Below are 5,921 nucleotides of genomic sequence, written 5' to 3' on the forward strand. Positions count from 1 at the left end.
TGCAATTGATATTTGATGTTCTTTTATTAATGATTTGAGTTATTGATTTTACTTTCCTTGCAATTGGTAGTTGGTAGATTTAGATTTCTTGCACATTTACCATGCTTTCCATTTATGCTTTCCAAGTGTTTGACAAAATGTTTGGAAGGATGTTAGAATATATTTTTGAGCATTCTTGGCTTGGAAAGAGTAATTAGGCAATCTTGAGTCATGAATACCTAACTTATGTTGGTGATCTAGAATTGTTAGTTAATATGATTTCCATTGACTTTAATCTCTTGCTAATTCCATTAGTAAGTTGATTAGGAATTTCGGATTGAGATTAACTAGTCTTGTTTGACTTTCTCTTATGGAAGATAACTTACACTTCTTCCAATATTGGAGATAACGAAATAGGATAAATTCTTGTTATTAGTGACTAGGATGGAAAGCCTATATTTTCAACCCTTGCCAGAAATGTCTCTTTTTATTAATTGCTTTCTTTAAATTGCTTACTTTACTTTTTTTGCCATTTAAATTCTTGCCCCTTTATCAACCAAACCCCTTGCATCTTCATAGCCAATAATCATACACTTCATTGTAATTCCTTGTGAGACGATCCGGAGTCTAAATACTTCGGCTAATTTTTATTGGGATTTGTACTCGTGACAAAACCAATATTTTTTATTGGGAGGATTGTTTGTTGGTGTAGAACTATACTTGCAACGAGAATTAATTTTGAGAAAATTCTAGACCATCACGACAACTCAATCATCAAAATGGCACCGTTGCCGGGGAGTTGCAATGGTGCTATGTTATTGGCTATTGTATATATTGTGAATAGCTTGATTTTTTGTTTGTTTGTTAGTTTTTGCTAGTTTTAGGATTTGGTTTCTTTGTTTCTTGTTAACTTTTGTTTTTATTTTCTCTTATCACCATGAATTCTCATCACTTTGGCTATGAGTTTGGTTCAAACTATATATGTTGTAAGAGATGGAAGCTTTAATGATAGCATGCGTCAAGGATTTGGAGATCAAAGTTTGACAAGAGTGCTTGGGGATATGACTACTCTCCTCACGGAGATGCGCAAGGACCAAAAGGAATTTCATTCCATCCGAGCCGTTTAAGCGCCACCCCGACATAACTACTCTTCAGATTCTTATGGGTATACTCCTAATCCTAATGCATACCAATCTAATGTATGTGATGACCCCTATTGTGATTGTCAACCACAACCACCACATACATATGAACCCCCTCCCTAACATAGCCCTCAACGACCATACTCACAAGCCTCATACCACCATCCACCTCCATATAACCCTAACTTATACCCACCATACCAACCACCATATGAACCATCTTTAGAACCACCACAATTCCAACACCAATACTCCCATGAACCACAATTTTCTCATACACCACTTCAAGACTCTCACCAATATGAACCACCTTCCAACAACAACACATTTTCCTCAAACAATGAATCCTCTCTTCCACCACCGCCACCCAATGAAGCCCTCACGCAAGAACTAAGAGATCCTGAATCTCATATCCTAAGGCAACAAGAAGGGACAAAAAAGGAGTTTAAGGAGATAGAAGACAAGATGGCTATCATGGTAGAAGCCGTGAGTCACCTAACCTCCCACCTAAGCTTATGCATCCCAAGTACTCCCATTGTTGAATGTTGAGAAGTGATCAAGGAGCCTAGTAAGGGAGTGGACTTGAAGCTCCAAGGTGAGGAAGAGGAGTTAGAGCAAGAAGTACAACAAGAGGAGGAGGTAAAAATTATTGAACAAAAGGAAGTAGTGGTTGGGTACTTAGGATATGTTGAGTACATAGAGGAATCTCAAGTTAAAGAGTTTTCTTCCTCGGAGTTAGGAAGGGATGTTAAGGAATTGGATAGAGAGTTGAGGGGTATTGATCAAAAAGTGGATTCCATCATCAGTGATTTTTTGTCCACATTGATCAATCCTCTTGATGATCTTGTTGAGCCTTCTTCCATTGAATTAGAAGGCAATGTTGAAGAGGATGTGCAACCTCTAAGGCATATTGTGGATGAAGAATTAGAAGAAGTGTTCCAAGCAACAAGCCCTCCTATATATGTGATTCCGCATCAACATATGATCCTTTTGAGCTTGATAAGTCCTTCCCCATTATGCTTGGAATTGATGTTGAGGTAGACTTCACTAAACCTCCTATTTATGACTTGAGTGATAGGAAAGAGATAGAAGAAGATGGTGAGCAAGGAATTGAAATTGAAGAAGCTTGCAAAGAGGTGGAAATTGCAAAGGAAGACCACAAGGGAATAGACCTTGCATTGGCCAAGTGTGGTGAGGTCAACCTCCCTAAACCACCATCATCCAACACAATATTCAAGTGGGTAAAATTCCTCTCCTTAAGCTTCACTTTCTCACTTGAATATGGGTTGTTTGAAAATGATGGTTAACTTAGAGCCCTTTGTGGAGTTAAGACCTCATGATGTTTACATTGGTACATTAAATAATGTTGACTGGTTAGGTGAAGAACAAAGTTTAGAAAGCATGACTAGAGAAGAGTAGAGTGATTAACCCTAGACACTTGAGAGTTAGAGTGATATACACTACCAGTAAGGATTCAGTGCTTAATTCTATGTTCCCTGCTTTCATGAGTTATCTTCTTACAAGTTTACTTGCTTTTTATTGTATGATTTGAATTAGTGAAATCTAATTTATGTTTGTCTTGAAGAGCTTATTTACTTTTAATCAAGTAGGTAAAAGCATTCTGCATGTAGTTGCATTCATATAGATAGGTTGCATTTCATACATTCTACCATTCTTCTTCACTCCTTTATAGCTTCTCTTGAACTTAGCATGAGGACATGCTAATGTTTAAGTGTGGGGAAGTTGATAAACCACTATTTTATGGTTTATCTTGTGCTCAATTGAGTGGATTTTATCAATTTTTCATACACTTATTCATATGATTTGCATGAGTTTACGTTTTCCTTCCTGATTTTGTGCTATGATTGAAAACATGCTTCTTTGATCTTAATTTTGATATGTTTAACCTTCTCTTATTATCATTCGATGCCTTGATATGTGTGTTAAGTGATTTCAGAGTTTATATGGCAGGAATGGCTTAGAGGATGGAAAGGAAGCATGCAAAAATGGAAGGAATACAAGAAGTTGAAGGAACTGCAAAGCTGTCAGCCTGACCTCTTCGCACTCAAACAACTATAACTTTAGCTACAGAGGTCCAAATGATGCGGTTCTAGTTGCGTTGGAAAGTTAACGTCTGGGGCTTCAATTTGATATATAATATACCATAGTTGTTCTGACACTAGGTCATGCGAATGCGTGCTCCACGCAGACGCGTCGCAATGCCGAAAATCAGCGTGCCAGATTTCTTCTCCAGCGATTTCTGGGCTGTTTTCGACCCAGTTTGCGGCCCAGAAAATACAGATTAGAGGCTATAAAGTGGGGAAATCTATTCATTCATAATCATCAGCTCATAATTCATAATTTTTAGTTTTAGATGTAGCTTTTAGAGAGAGAGGCTCTCTCCTCTCTCTTAGGATTAGGATTTCTACTTTTATGCTGTTGAGTTGGATATTACTACCTCCATTGAAGACTTTATTATTCTAGTTTATTTTCTATTTCCTTACTCTTTTATATCTTTAATCCTTATTCAGAGTTACAATTGGAAAGCTTTTATGACATTATTAATGTAAAGAGTATTTTTCTATTTACCCCATTATTTGTTTGATTATCCTCAAGTATTTATTTAGTCATTTATTATATGAAATTGGCATCCATGTCAATGGAGTAGGTTTCCAACTTGATTTTGGAGTTGATTGATATTTTGAGACCCTTGAGTTGAATTACTCAAGAGTTAAATTGTAATTGGGTTTATTGTTGGCTGGCTCTCTAGTCACTAACGCTAATCCTTCCTAAGGGAGAGGATTAGAACTTGTGAATAGAAGTAGACTTCCAACTTACTTGACTTTCTTTTACTTTACTTGGTAAAGGATAACTAAGTAGAAGTAACCTTCATTTATTAATTGATCTTGAGAAAAATCCAACAAGGATAGAACTTCCGATTAATCTCTCCTAATCAAGGCTTTTTCTTGTTATTATTTTATTTCCTCTGCCATTGCTATTCTTGCTTTTTATCTTATACATTAAAACCTAAAAATATACCTTTTTCCATAACCAATAATAAGTCATACTTCCCTGCAATTCCTTGAGAAGATGACCTGAGGTTTAAATACTCGGTTATCAATTTTATTGGGTTTGCTTAAGTGACAACCAAAACTTTTGTACGAAAGGATTTTTGTTAGTTTAGAAACTATACTTACAACGCGATTATATTTGTAAATTTCTTTAGCTACAGAGGTCCAAATGATGCGGTTCCAGTTGCGTTGGAAAGCTAACGTCCGGGGCTTCGAATTGATATATAATATACCATAGTTACCCTGTCGCTAGGCGACGGAAACGCGTGCTCCACGCGGACGCGTCGCAATGACGAAAATCAGCATGGCAGATTTCTTCTCCAGCAATTTCTGGGCTGTTTTCGACCCAGTTTTCGGCCCAGAAAATACAGATTAGAGGCTATAAAGTGGGAGAATCCATTCATTCAGAATCATAAGCTCATAACACATAATTTTAGTTTTAGATGTAGTTTTTAGAGAGAGAGGTTCTCTCCTCTCTCTTAGGATTTAGTTTTAGGATTTATGATTATTTCTTCTTCATCACAGGTCTAATGTTTCTCTTATTTATTTTCTATTTTATTATACACCTTTAATTATTATTTATCCTTCTAATTTGGCTTATGCTACATTCATGTTATGATTTTCTTGATTAATATTATTTGAGGTATTTCAGTTTATGATCGTTTTATTCTATTTATGAATGCTTTTAATTTAATTTAGATATTTTCTTCCTTTTGGCTTTGGTTGAGTCATTGGAGACACTTGAGTTATCAAACTCATTATTGATTGAAAATTGGAATTCTTCAAGAATTAATTCGAGTTCCACTAACTCTAGCCTTTCCCAAGGAAAGACTAGGACCTGAGGAATCAAAATTAATTCATCCACTTAACTTACCTTCATAGTTAGAGGTTAACAAAGTGGGAGAAAAATCTAATTCTCATCAAAATTGATAAGGATAACTAGGATAGGACTTCCAGTTCTAATACCTTGCCAAGAGTTTATTTTATTATTTCTATTTTATTTTTCTTATCATTTAACATACTGGTTCCTTACTTTCAAAATCCCCAATTTACAAGACTCATAACCAATAATAAGAACATACTTCCCTGCAATTCCTTGAGAAGACGACCTGAGGTTTAAATACTCGGTTATCAATTTTATTGAGTTTGCTTAAGTGACAAACAAAACTTTTGTAAAGAAGGAATTCTTGTCGGTCTAAAAGTTATACTTACAATGCGAATTTATTTGCAAAAATTCTAGATCGCGCGAGAGTTTCGCTCTTTCAAAATGGCGCCGTTGCCGGAGAATTGCAAACGTATGCCTTATTATTGGTTATTGTAAATATTTGCTTTTTGCTTGTTTATTTGTTTTTATTTTTTTTTTACTTTTTTTTCATAAATTAAGAGGTTATTGGTTTTTATTTAGTTATAAAAAAAATTTCAAAAATTTTTCAAAAATTTAGTTATCTTATCTTATTTCAAAAATCAAATTTCAAAATTTAATTTTCAAATTCAAAATTTAAATAACCTTTTAATTTAAAATTTGTTTTTATTTTCGTTTTTAATTACTATTATGAGTTCTCACCCCTCTCGCTTTGAGTTTGGTTCCAATGTTGTTAAAAGGAATGGAAATTATAACAGGAACATGCATCAAGGTCAAAACAATCAGAGATGGAAGGAGCCACGAGGATCTGATCAACCCTTCCGGCAACAACACCTTCCACAGTACCACAGTCAAGAGCCATTCCAG

The sequence above is a fragment of the Arachis ipaensis genome, chromosome B01, assembly GCF_000816755.2.
Source record: "Arachis ipaensis cultivar K30076 chromosome B01, Araip1.1, whole genome shotgun sequence".
NCBI lineage: Eukaryota > Viridiplantae > Streptophyta > Magnoliopsida > Fabales > Fabaceae > Arachis > Arachis ipaensis.